The 14,866-nt window shown below is 39.0% G+C and overlaps 1 protein-coding gene across 1 annotated transcript in view; it reads left to right on the forward strand.

The window, feature by feature from the left end:
* The first annotated feature begins 10,793 nt into the window (after positions 1-10,793).
* The window catches only part of LOC150082165 (uncharacterized), a 30,427-nt gene continuing 26,354 nt past the window's right edge, over positions 10,794-14,866 (forward strand). The window contains exon 1 of the mRNA XM_090380022.1: positions 10,794-10,954. The gene's annotated coding sequence lies outside the window, so the exon portion shown is untranslated. The remainder of the gene's footprint in view (positions 10,955-14,866) is intronic.

Consider the following 14,866-nt stretch of genomic DNA (forward strand, 5'->3'; position numbering starts at 1 on the left):
CTCGTCCTTTATCTAAACGTTGGTTTTCCAATAAATGTGCTAAGGCTGTCCAAGAGAAGAATGTTGCATATCGTAATTGGCTTGTTTCTAATTCTTCAGTTTCATTTTCTGTCTACACCAAAGCTCGCAACAATTGTAAAGCAGTTATTAATCAGTCCAAACTAGAGTTTGAACAGGCTAAGAGTAGAAAACTTGCTTCTTGCCCTAATGGTAGCCGAGCATTCTGGTCTCTTGCCAAAGCTATTGGCCGCAACTTTTGCCCATCTCTGCTCCCACCTCTGTCCAAGCCAGATGGTTCTGTTGTCACTTCAGCTAAGGATAAAGCTGACCTGCTAGCATCCCATTTTTCTTCCAGCTCATGTATTAATGATCTTGGTAAAACACCTCCCACCATTTCCAACACACTCCATTCAATGCCTCCTGTGGTCTTCCGTCAAAAGGATATCAGAAGGATTTTGATGAATCTTGATGATAAGAAAGCCCCAGGTCCTGATGGTATATCTCCACTTGTTCTAAAAACCTGTGCTCCTGAACTTACTCCTATTCTTTGCCGCCTTTTTTCACTTTCTTATTCCAAAGATGTTTTTCCTTCTGCTTGGAAATTTGCTCATATCCAGCCAGTTCCTAAAAAGGGTGACAAATCCCTCCCATCCAATTATCGTCCCATTGCAATTACTTCTACTCTTTCTAAAGTAATGGAGAAATCAATTAACTGCCAACTCTTAAACTACCTAGAAACCTTCCGTCTGATCAACGATCGCCAGTATGGATTCCGTCAGTGTCGATCCACCGGTGATATTCTGGCTTATTTTACCCATTTATGGACAAATTCAATGGAAAGGTTCGGTGAAACACAAGTAGTTGCTCTTGACATCTCAAAGGCTTTTGATCGTGCTTGGCATAAAGGTCTTCTAAACAAGCTTCCATCTTATGGTTTGCCAACTGTTTTTAGTAATTGGTTATCCAGTTTTCTCTCTGATCGCTCACTGAGGGTGATGGTAGATGGCTCTCTGTCTTCTAACTTCTCCACTAATGCCGGTGTCCCCCAAGGTTCAGTTCTTTCCCCCACTCTTTTTCTCTTGTATATCAATGACCTTCTTCCATTAACTGGAAATCCTATCCATAGTTTTGCTGATGATAGCACATTGCATTCCACTTTCCAGTTCGAGAAACCTTGTTCTGCTCAATCAGCTTCAACTTCCCGAAAATCTGCTACCAATTCCTTAAATGCCGATCTTCAGGTAATTCTCCAGTGGGGCAAAGACAACTTAGTTGATTTCAACCCTTCTAAAACTCAGTCTTGTCTTATATCTCGCAAAAAGGATTCTTCTACTCCTATGCTTATCTTTAGTGACACTCCGATTTCTAGGCAAAATGATATATCTCTTTTGGGGATTACCCTGACTTCTAATCTCTCTTGGCACAAGCACATTACAAATATTGCTTCCTCTGCATCTAAAAAACTTGGTTTTCTCTTTCGCTCTCGGCGTTACTTTTCTTCCAAGCAGCTGCTCACTCTGTATAATTCGCAAATCCGCCCTGCCATGGAATATTGTTCCCACATCTGGGGTGGTGCCCCCAAAACCTCTCTCAGGCTTCTTGATTCCATTCAGAAGAGGGCAATTAGGTTAATTAATGATTCATCTGTAACAGAGTCTCTCCACTCGCTGTCTCATAGACGCACTGTTTCTGCTGCATGCCTCTTCTACAGATACTTCCATGGGCACTGTTCTTCTGAATTGGCTTCTATAATTCCCACTCTCTCTTTCAAAACAGTCCGAACACGTGCCGCCACCAGCCAACATCCATTTACTGTCCAACTTCAAATCCACAGAACCAACTTTTCATCTTCCTCATTTATTCATTCAACTGCCGTTTTCTGGAACAACCTTCCTTCATACGTATTTCCTGAAAATTACAATCTACAGAAGTTCAAGTCCAATATCAACAAATATCTTCTTTCGTCTTCTCAACCTCCAATCCAATCACGGTACTAAGTACTATAGGTTCTAATACCTCTCGTGTTTGGGGTTCTCATAAAAAAAAAAAAAAAAAAAAGTAATGTCTAAGAACTGAATATGAAATCATGAATTTATTTAATTAATCATAAAATAAATTTAATTATATTTATAACACTAATAATTTTAATTCAATATAATATTAAATTATATAGAGTCACTGGGACTATGCTGCCCTTTTTTGTAGCCTGCAGAATTCAAATTGCTTAGCTAATACTCCATACCTTCACGAGTTGCTCTGGTAGCGCACCACTTTAAAAAAAAAGAAAAGAAAAGTACATAGTAAAAGGTTTAACCATTTATTCAAAAGGTTAGACATTAAATTGTTTTAATGTCTTTATCGCTTCATATCATATTATGATGTTGTATGTCATTATATCTCCAATAAGTTAATCTGACAACTTTGAAACAAATGTGTTCTAAAGTAGTACAATACCAGGGCAACTCGTTGTGAACCAAAGTTTGTTCTGCTGTGAGCTTCAACACTATTGAATTGATTAAGTAGTTTAAATCCAGATGGTTGTCACAGTGTATGACAACTGTTTTTATAATTTTTATTTATTTAAAATTAGCTATGACAAGGTTTCATATAAAAAACCACACATTACAAAGCATTTTAAGATATTTTTTTAAACAATGAAAAATTTACAGCTAAAATAATTAATATTAATATAAAATGTCCTCCACGAGATTTTATCGCTGCCTTACACAGACGTCACATTCTGGCGATTAATTTTACTAATAGTATCTTGACTAACATCATTCCAAGCAATCTGCGAGGTATCCCATAAAATTTGTGAAGATGGGAAGACATCGTGGACTTGACGAGCTATATGATCCCATAAGAGCTCCATTGGGTTTAAGTCAAGCGATTGGGCTGACCACACCATAATTTGTAGTGAACTATGAGCGTTGATGACATTATACTCATTCAATCAAGATGTACAGATGATGCGATCCATCTGTATACTTTAAATGCTGAGGTTGACTCGTAATAAATTGAAGTTGTCGACATTGGAGAGCCCTGAAATAACCCGCACGAACTCAGGTCGACATTGTCGCAGCACACACATACAAGACCTCAGGGAGATAAATGGTCACTTTCAGTATAGTCCGCAGGGTGCTACTTAATATATGGATTACCACAGCCGTACTTAATCCGCTAATAATCTCAACTAATGCCAGACGCCTTCTAGCTTCTTATAAGACTTCTTCGACCATAGACTAATAGAAAGCTGCGCTTTGGAGTGACAAGTCACGGTACCAGTTTGGTGGTCGTGTGTGGATGTGGTGGATTCCTGAAGAAAGCTACGTATTGGACTGTATCGTCCGGAAAATGAAGGTTGGCTGAGGCAGCATGATGGTCCGTGCTGTTTCTAACGGTTTGGTCTGGGACTACTGATTGTTTTGCACAAAACCATGAATGCTGGAGTCTCTTTAGACGTCGCGGATAATAATTAATTATCTACATTGTGACAGCACTTTGGAGAAGGCCCATACATGAATCAGCAAGACAATTGTTCATGTCATACAGCTCGCGTTGTGGTTTGAGGACATGAACATTGAATAGTTGCACTGGCTAGCCCATTTATCGGAAGGGATTTCCAAGTGAATGTCAAAAATAACATTTAAGAGAAAGAGGAGGAAACTGAGATCAGCCATCAACATATGCGTTTTTACCTGTTTGTTATTAATATACGCTGTCAAGAAAAGGAACGGCCGATTGCTAAAACACGAGGGTTTTCTTAATGCTTTGACTGGAGTTTTACCATCAAATTTAACAAATAATTCGCCATTAAAAGTAACCAATAATTAACCATTGAATGATACCAATGAATTACGAATATTATTGTAACAACCAAATAAATTATTCGTAACCAGAGATACGTGTTTTTTTTTTTATCTTGTAACCTCCGAAGTTGTTTCCCACAATGCGTGAATGAAAAATTTCTAGGAATAACCATAAAAGTGCTCAAAATAGAATTTCTTAGAAGAAATGTTCAATAGTTTTTCGCCAATGGAGTAACAAAAATGGCTTTTGAAAGGGATTACCTTTAATCTGCTTGTCAGTTGTCGGGGAGGATGGGATTTAGTTAACCAGCAGCCGCACAGGTAGATATAAAGGAAATATTTCTGAGATGTGTTATGCGGTTGCTGGAAGGGTGGTGTAAATACAACAGAGGGATGGACTTTGTCTGTTGGTTATTTAAGCCTAAAAACAAACAAACAAAAAAAGTTTATTGATCTAGGTACCATTAGCCAAATAAATTGTATTAGCCAAGTAAATAAATGAATTGAAATATCAGTTTAAAAAAAGAGAAAGAGTCAGTAAATAATTGTTTTTGTATAGGAATTAATCTGAGGGAGCTGGCGTTTTAATGACTACCCAGGTTGTGTATGAAGCAAAGTGCTCAAAGATGGTTCTAGTTATAATACCTTGCCTCTCTGGTTCATTATTTTAGTATTAATATTATTTAAACTGTTTCTTCTTTGCGAGATATTTTTATTATTATTGTATTTCTCCCTGATTGGGGGATTCTACCCCGTGACAGGTACTGCTACCGTTGGTCAAGGAACTCTTTGACTGTCCTACAGGCGTTCAGGATTGCGACTTTCTGGAGTTCCTTGTAGGTATTATCTGGGAGACCTATTGCTGCTAGGCAATATAGGGTCTTTGGCACCATACCGGTGGTTGATGATGATCGGGATGGTCGCTGTTTGTTGCATATGCCACATCTCATTGATCTCCTGTCTTAGATCCATGTACAGTACTGTACTTCTCGATCTTTTCCTAGTGGGTTTTTGGAGGTTGTCAGTGTTGGGCACCGCTATGTCAATCAGATGGGTAGCCTTTTCCTTCTTGTCCACAAGGGTTATGTCCAGTCTGTTGTACGGGATTGTCTTATCCATTATTATGGCACGGTCCCAGTACAATTTGTAGGTTGGGGTCTCTAGTACTGGCTGCGATTTGTACTTGTAATATGGTACGTTTTCTTTGATTAACTGGTATTTCCTTGCTAGCTTCTGATGTATTATTCTGACTACCTGGTCGTGTCTACGAGTGTACTCCCTCTTGGTGATCATCTTGCATCCTGCTGTGATGTGTTGGATCATTTCTAAGGCCAGGTGGAATCATTGCCGTGAACATGTATCATCTATCACGCCGAGCTCCTTGGGGGTTGTATTTTCTATAGTTCCTGGTGTTCATTACCTGGCCTTGGATGGCGAACATGAATCCTTCAGTCTCGGGAAAGACCGTCCCTCTCGTGAACCATGCATTGGAAGCCGTTTTATATATGTGGTCTTGATGGAGGTCATTGTAATGTCTATCATGGAGTGTCTTCTTTGCCTATCTTTTTAGCTTCGGGAGGGTCTCCTCAATATTACTGTATTATTATTATTCATGTTGTTTTCTTGTGTAACAAAAGTAAATAAATATGGAATTCAGTTCTAACGATTTTGTGAAGAAAACTTTTTAAAAAATGTAAAAACTACCCTTTTAACATAATGATTTCAAAGTTTAGTGCTGCATAACAAATTCCTGTTTATTTTGAGGGACATAAAAGACTAAATGGAAATGCTCTGTCTGGTATTTTTGGTACACTTAAAGTGATTGTTCTGCGAGTTTTTGTTGAAATAGCTATAATACGTTTACAAGAAGAAAACGCCAAATATATAAAACATTTTAAATCACAAAATAAATGTCTTAATTCGAAAAAGTAAAAATAGAAAGATTTGATCATTTGCATTGGTTTTACATTCCAGAAATCAGTCAAACCGGCTATGGAACACACTCAATACAGACATGCTATCCTGATGCTTCGTAACTTTAATTTCTTCAGCGTTTATCGACAACAGTTTGAACCCAATATGTCGATTTTGTAATAGGATAGTATGGCGTGCTAGAAAGATTACCTTTGTCCAACTAAAAGGATTATTCGACTAAGACTTTCAACCGAATGTAAAACTAAAATCGTCTTAAAATAGCAGTCATCGTAGATGGCACAGTGGTTATAATCACCGTCCTCCCCACACCATCTGGAGAGGTTCTGGGTTCGAATCCTGATGACGCGTGGAAAGATTTATGGGTTTTTCAGAGCATGGTAGACAGGAAGGGTTTCCCTCCCAAACTGCTGTTGTTGTTTTTTCGTCCAGCAAACCGACCAGAGTATACACGCAATTTACCGACATAATACACATGCCTGGATCAGGTCGTTCTCTTGGGTAACCCTAATATGAAATATGAGTCTCAGAATACTGATGAAACACAAGAGAGCACATGAATGCCTTTTGTGGGAATCCAGTCGGCAAAGTGAGCAATTTTCTCCCTCAGATTTGGGTTTTTCATCCATGAAATGGACCACAGAATACAGGCAATTTATGGTCTAAGTCGCTGATGCGCCTGAACCCTACAACAACATATGCATATGTTATCATTTACTTTTGGTAAACAGATGGTCGTTTCTTAATGCGATTCGATTCAATGGAACCTCTTGGCCAAAAGTGATGTAACCACTTCAGTTAAATTTGCTTAAAACATGACATGCATCCGAGCACGAGGCTTACTTCAGCTCGCAAAGATGAAAGGAAATATCTACGCCCATTAAATATGATTTAGAAAAGTTATACAATTACTGTAGGTACAGAATCTATGAAAATACGGCTCTTTTAAAACTCCGATGGAAAAAATGTATTTTTCTTTTGATCTTTTCGTTTTGAAAGTTCAAGTCGTTACTCTGAATAAAAGCAAACTTTGCGTTAAATCATTAAGCGTGAACTCAAAAATTGAAATATCGTATACAGTTTTAAATCTACCATCTTTATTGACATAAGTGGGGCACGGTTTATTACTTACGAAAATGGAATCACATAGAAAATAAACTGAGAATGTTTACTCTAGTTTGGTACGCTAATTTCAGATAAAAATTAATTAAACATTTCTAATTGAAAATAAACACGAGATCCTTAATGTCAGTGGCTCGTAATGCTGGGCTTAAATTTATTCTGTTGCTCGAAACAATTGAGGAGTACTACAGGGGCCACTCGAATATAAAGTTCTATCTTAGTCGTTAATTAATGATTAAAATTCTGAAAAATTGTCTACCTTCCTAAATATACATGTGGACATGAGTATATGTAAAGGGCAGCACCTGGAACAGTTGTTCAACCCCAGCCTCGTATCTCTGTGAAGAACAGTATCACTGCAAATGGGCCAGATATGTGTGTGACGTAGGATTGTGTGTGTTCTGTTGTTCTGTTCTGGCCCCTTGGCCACCCAGAAGCATCAGTCACCTGGACAGATGATTCTGGGTACACGTCCACACCAAGGGAAGGTGGGCCAGTCCCAGTATACCACTTTGTGGAACCAAGCTCCGGCCGCGAATGGGACTATGGGAAGGAACATCACTTTATAGTAGAGGAGCAGGGTCCGCCTGGACAGACCCACTCATTTCTTGAAATTCTAATGATGGAGGCTGTAAACTTCTTGGTTTTTTCACAAAGGTGTTGTAGGTGAGGTAGGAATGATAGCCTGTGGTCTATGATCACGCCCAAGACTCTGGCCTGCACGACCAGGGGAAGCCGGATACCATTCATTTTGACTTGGGGGGGGGGGGCCTTCTTATATCAAGTTTGGTTTTGAAAATCATCATCTTTGTTTTGGCGGGATTAATCTGAAGTTTGTTGGTTGTCACCCAGGAGGTGAGACTATCAAGGACTTTCTGCGCTCTCAGTTCAAGGACGGATCTTGAATGACCTGAGATGATGACAGTCAAATCATCGACAAATGCAATGACTTTAGTATGTTCAAATGATTTAGTATGTTCAAGTGTAGCCAGTTTTGAAGTACCATAATCCAGACCAGAGGTCCTAAAACCGACTCCTGTGACCACCTCCGGTAAATAGGCCTGTGGATCTGTTGGTATTTAGATTTTACGATGATCGATCGCTCTGAAAAGTAGCTTCGGATTAGCCAATAGAGATTGTGAGGGCATTTTGCCGATCTAAGGCGTTCCAGGGCGCTTTCCCACCACACGTTGTCGAAGGCCCCCCCTCAGAATTAATGAACAAGGCAATTTCGTCCTTTTAATTGGACATCTTCAGATTCAGGACCAAGTCTGAGAGGGCCTCCTCACAAGACCTACCTGGGGTAAATCCATATTGTGCAGGCGAGATCAGATTCCAAGAAAGAAAGAGATTTGTAATGCGCAGAGCTATTAACCATTCTAGGATTTTTCCCAAGTTGGCCAGAAGTGCTATGGGTCTGAAGGATCTTGGCTCTGTAATTGGTTTATTGGGCTTGGCGATGAGACGTAGTAGAGCAGTCTTCCAGATTTTGGGAAACAAGGGTGAGAGAGAAGTTTGTTGTATAACTACTGTTATACAACAAACTGCTACTGGTATACATTTGTTGTATAACAGTATCAGGAGCTCAGGTTTAATTTTATGTAGTGTAATGATAAAAGCATATTCCACCATGTCCAGTCCTGGGCATTTTTTGATGTTAATCTTCTTAAGAACTGCTTCAAGTTCCGGTTTTGTGAATGGATCAGTTTGCACTGACGTTTGGTATTTTTCATTCTCTCTTCTGATTGTACTGTGTTCTAGAAGGTCCTCCAGAGGGTTATCGTCAGGAAAGAATTTGTTGAGAATATCTTCCTAAATATATTCACACTTTTACTGCAACAGTTTCTAAAGTGATTTTCTTTCAGTTTTCGTAAAGTGCATGAAAGAACCTGTCAGATTCACCGCCACGTTTCTGCAACTATTTGGATTTTTCACATAAGAATGGCATGGTACTGGACAAGCGCGGACGCCAACATAAATTTCGTGTATATGTGTTTATAAAGACACACCAACCCGCTATTCTCACAAAATGGCCTCTACATCGCGGAGGCACCACTCTGCCTACAACGAAAGGAATGTTTCCTATGTCATTTTCCCACTTCTGGTTATCAGGACGCGATATTCAAAACTTTTTAAATATTTAATTTCATTTTGAATATTTAATTTAATTAAACTCAGCCCGAATAATGTTTATTTATGCAGCATATATTTTAAAAAGCTAATTTTGGGATTGAGTTTGGGAGATTAAAATATCATCGTAATTTGCCAGAAACAAAAATCTGATAAAAATTTCAGTCTATATATACAGGGTGTTTCTTAATTAGGCGATTCTTTGGGGGAGTAGGGGAGGCGAGACCTCAGAGAGTCTGAACTGGTTCTGATAAACATGGTCCCTGAAAGCATCGATTTTTTTTGCCTTGACCCAAGCTCTCAGAAAGCATTGTTTCATTTCTGGTGACTGACGATGCGAAACCGTATTTTGCACTCATTGCCACAGGACCACCTCTCAGTGCACTTCTGTAGCACACAGTGCCCTTCCACTGTCTCCACAGTGGTCGTTTATAATCCAGTGCTTGGGGAAACTGCGTTTATTGATGGTTCAGCCAAGTGCACGCGGGATTCCCTATTCTTTGAGATAGTCTTAATGACTAATTCGAATTTTTGCTACCGGGTACATATAGCTCCACTAGTAGAACGGAAGAACTAACCCCAACCTATTCCAACTACATGGGAGCACACTTTGACTGACAGCCGTAGCTACATTAGCTCGATGACTCATGTCCATTATATGGGAGTTGGACTCTTCAAAAACACAATCTTTTCGTTGGTTCTGTTGAGAGAATCTACAAGCTGTGGTACTGCGAATAGTTTTAGATTTTTGCAACTGTCTTTTATATCCAATCATAACAGACAGTAAACTTATAGAGATAAACCATAGCAACATTTGTCCATCATGCCCAGAACAGTCATAACTGGAGACAGCTAGAGATTTTAAACATACATTTATTCAAATTTATCATTTAAATAAAAATGGAAACATTTATATTTCTAGTAGAATTAAACGGAAAATTTTCTAAGCATGATGAAGAATTTAGATCTGTGAAACCTTTTATCAGAAGAGCTATCTTGAATTATTTTATATATGCACTTAAGAAATCGATTTCTTATGATCGAGGTCCTGATACCAGTTCCCTGCTCTTTGGTATTTAATACTCTTAAATGGTCGTCTTCCCCACACCGGGTGGAAAAGACCTGAGTTCGAATCCCGTCTATGACTCAAGGATTTTTTTATGGTCCTTTTTCACTTCATGGCCGAGTTAGCCGGTTTCAGATGATGGTAGCATTCGTTTATCATTTCATTCAAATTTGCTTTTATTTATCTGTAATTACCAACTATATACTAAATTAATGAACTTTTTGAATGACTTTTAAAGGCAGAGTTCGCGAACAATGTCCGAGTGGTTAAATCCAAAGTACAGTGATCAAATTACATGATACACCAAAACACGGAAATATTCTCATCATCTATAAAAAAAATGTCTTTGGGGGACTGTTTATCTTCATAAAGTTGGTCCAATTAAAATGAGAGATTATTTAAACCCACATAATTGAGTACATTTGTTGACATTTCTTCAGTAAGCTAAAAAATGAAGAAAATGGATCAATCTTTTCCAATAAATTTTTCTCTCTCTCTGTTTTCCAAAGCTTCTCCAGCCCGCATCTTCTAAAATGCTTCTCCTCTTAAGGATTTTCTTATTGATTTTCTCTTCTCCGACTTTCACCATCTCCTGCGCCATGACGTCTCTTTACTTTTGACCAGTGGCGTACCTCGCTGACGATTTCTTTCTTCCACCACCAAATGATAAAATGTGCGGGCCATTCCAAGCGCTGCAAAGTGTGTAGGCGGCTGAAAGCTTAGTGACTATCGCGACAGGTGGAGTGCCGTAGGCGTACCGCTGTGTGGAAAGTGACCAGACAACCGTCCCGTCACACTCTCGCCAGCGGCCTTCGACTGCTGTCACTATATAAGAGCCGTGTGCGCAGCGGTGACGTAGTTAGCTTGTCATCATCCAAGTTCGCAGACATCCGAGGTGAGTACTGCAAGTTTTCTCTTATCAATGTTGTTATTGAGCAAAGAAATGGATAAAAAAACACATTTATCCTTTCTTACTAAGGAGTGGAATCTCCTTGGGGAGGTTCGAATTTTCTCGATGGTTTATACAGTGAAAGACTTTTTGTTTTGTTTTTAGCCCACTGATGCGTGAGTTTGTTGATGGAACTGTCCCCCACTGTATGTAAAATCTGTATTAATATTAGCATTAAAATCGCAATCTACTGCTTCCAACTACGTCTATCTCTCCTTGAATCTTTTCCGATCAACTGCAGAACCATAACCACTTATTTGTACAGGATTAGGTATTAATAATTAATTAACTAAAAGAAATGTGTATTCACGAGTCGATTTGCATGTTCTGCAGGCTCTCTCAGCCTGAAATCGGCTATCCACAGCCTCAATTGAGCAGGAGTTTATAACTTCCTCCAATCGTCCATGGTAATCAAACCCAATCGTCTTCAAATTTATGGGTCTTAATAATGAATCCACGCTTGTTGTAGCTCGTATGTTATGTCTTAAACTGGTAAACTCAACTTCCTTTGACCGATATCGGCCAACTACTGACCTCAGTTGAAGAGGCTTTCAGAAATTCTCCAGTCAAAGACGTGGTTTGAACCCTAGACCTATCTAAACGAATGACAGTTGTTAGACCATTACGGATGGTAGAGTGTTTCGTGACTGAACAACATCTTAGAAAGGATAGGCTAAGTGTTGGCTTGTTTCAAAAACTGATAACTCTTCCTTAACTTAATCTTGCAGTTCGTTAATTTAAGTCACATGTCTTCTCGTTTGCCTTGTCTTCCACAGAAGAAATATGCCCTCAAACTTAAGTGTACTGAATCCTTTTAAGACCTTAAACAACTTCAAAGAGATCTTCACGAAGACGGTCACGAATGCGCATCTTGGAAGTGAAGTCTTCTCGCGAATCTCTTTGTGTCCCAATTAGCGCAATTGGCTGGCTTCGTACCATCTATAGATGAATTATTAAAAAAAAAGGGCTTTTGTGACAGTTTTCTTTTTCTAAGATACTTACGACTGTTTGTCCTTTAAACTGTTTTTGCAGCCAACAAGATTTGAACTGAACAGATAATGAAATGATCTTAATTCTGTCAATAGAACAAGCCATTGTAGCGAGTTGTTATGGTATTGCACTACTTTCAAGAAGATGGTTTCTCCAAAAGATTAATTTGGCCATGTGCTTAAAAGAAGGCTATTACAGCCTGATTTGAGAACGAACTGGTTCCTCACCAGGTGGAAAGTTTAATTATCCGTTGATGCCAATTTTAAAAGGTTTGTAATATTTTTGAGCAGTGAGTATATACATGACGTTAAAGAGCAATTTTTGACACATATTTAAATGTGATGGACAAAATTGAGCAAGTCCGTTCTGTTGTGGAATTATAGGAAGTTTTAAAATTCAAACTGAATAAATCACAGATATCGCATTGCCCTGATAAAGCAAAAAATGCATTGCATTTATCAATTCGATATTTTCTATAAAAATGTCTTTTGTAAAATAATAACACATTCTTCTCGAATGTGTTATTTTTCTATGGAAATATTCTTTGCAAATATCTGCAAGAAAGAATGATTTCATTCTAAGATTTAAGAAAAACAAAAATGTGCAAACAAAAACGTAATTATCTTATTGCGAGACACTAAGAAATGCGCAGTTCATGAACCGAGAATTTTAATTTTCTACGCTTCTCCCGTGATGCCCGATAACTCAATCGTAAAAGGTGTACCACAATTGAAAATAAAAGATTATGAATCCTGATTTGTACCCTTTTGTACAGGCGGTAGAGCAAAAAATATAGAGAACCAAACGAGACAATGCACCCATTTATTTCTCTTACTGTATTGTGGCGTGTCACAGGGACAGAATTGCACAGAACTGGTTCCAGGAACATGAGAGTGAATTCAGCCTACTACCTCCCCAGTCATCAAGTCACAGTTGAGTCAACATGGACCAGCATCCTGTGCACGCTTTCAATGTCTCCTTGAACCCATCCCGAATCCAGGCTGTTCTGAGGGTTAAGGTGAGACCTATTCACTTTTAAGTGTACCTAATAAAGTGGCCACTCACTGAACATTATTATACCTACTAATGAAGTGGACATCATTACACAGTGCGTTATTCTAGACTACGTTGTTGAAGTAATTCATTTTTAAGATAACGATCCAGAGCTGGAAATTTGCGGTAGAGCTGGACAACCATTCTGGGTCCACGAATTCCAACTGTATAATCGGTATTGACGGCAGTAGACTTCAACGAGCAGCTGTTGTTAATTTGGCTGTATGTTGTTTCAGGAAGATTCATGATGACGGTCAAAAGTAGCCACTCTTTTGCAATGAAAGGGCACAGTTTTATGGTGCCTGTGTCTGTTGTTAAGAACCGAAGCACCTAACCGAAGAAAACAGAGAGAGAGAGAATATATTATGTCTGTAATTTCGTGTGTTCTTCGTTCAGTTTTTCTGTTTTCTGGACAAAAACCTAGAATTTTCTGAAGGAAAAGCTATGCAATCAGCTCCTGAGACGGACTATTTCAACAAAGTTGTGAAGAAAGTCCATAAAAATTCTTCACGTCATTGATGGGATTTATTGGTGTGGAAAAACGGTGATTATATCCATTGTGCTACCCACAAGGGCAGTTTGATGGAGTACAGTGTTATTGGTGAGGAAATTTTTACTAATTTTAGCCAATGTCTTGGATTGCGGGAAGCAATTGAAGAAGAAGAAGAACTCTTTATTGCTTAAGCAGAATCTGTTATTGAATTATCCGGTTGTGGTTTGCTCTCACTTGTGCTGATGACCGAAAATGAGAAATGTGCCAAGAGCTTTGATCCCAAAACTTTGGCTACTTACATATTTTACCCGTTGCGATGTTTATGATAAAAATCCAACTTCCTTTCGCGATATGAATCCTTTGCAGTATGAGGGCATCAGCTAACTGCATTATTAGTCTGCGCGAATAGCACAGTGGTAACGTGACCGTCCTCGCCACACCGGGTGGAAAAGGCCGGGGTGCGAATCCCGTCAATGACGCGAAGAACTTTAATGTGCTTTTTTCACTCCGTGGCTAAGGTGTAGATAGCAAGGTTTTTTCCTCAGAAACTAGGGTTTTTTTCTTCCAGCAAAACAGGTAAATCGACCAGAGAACACACGCAATTTACACACATAAATACGGGTTTATGTAATGAATTACAGGTGACCCTAATTTAATAATAAACCCGAGAGAAGGTGCAATTTGTTTTTTGCCCATTTAAAAATACAGACTTCTGACGAAGTTCGTTTGAGATCAGATTCGGCAGCCGGGCTCCATATCTCAGAGGTGATAGGATGGCTGGGTAGAAATTGCACAAGATTTATCTTTTTAGCAAGTGTAAATGACTGGTATGGAACAGCTGGTGCCTGACAGTCCATCGTAGAGAGGATACCTTCGATTGTATTAAACTATACTCGCTTAAACTTGGCATCAAAGACGACTCCAAATCTTTGTGTGGTTCAACGCTTGGGACTGGAGGCCTTCGAGAGCTAATTATTGAGCTAAATATGGAAGCCGTCGAGAGCTAATTAGAGTTATTGGGCTCGCTTTCAGCGAGAGGAAGATCTGTGCTGATTTGGGGGATTGGTTTGGAGGTTGAAGGTGTTGAGATAGTTTGCTAGGTCCGGTAGTCGTCTATTGACGCGCATGGTAATTTTAAAGGTTGAAGTCAACATGTTTGTCTGACAGTGTTTGAACAAGAAACAAATGCCTGTGGTACCCTTCATTTACTCATCAAAGATTCTCCTCCTCCTGTTTCTAGAGATGGAGCTATGTTAACCTCCTATAGAAGCCATGGTCCGCAGTAAGAGTAGTCTGGAATCTTCTTTTTGGTTGGTGTAATC

Source organism: Mastigoproctus giganteus, chromosome 8, assembly GCF_048544385.1.
Source record: "Mastigoproctus giganteus isolate SK-2022 chromosome 8, ASM4854438v1, whole genome shotgun sequence".
Lineage (NCBI taxonomy): Eukaryota > Metazoa > Arthropoda > Arachnida > Uropygi > Thelyphonidae > Mastigoproctus > Mastigoproctus giganteus.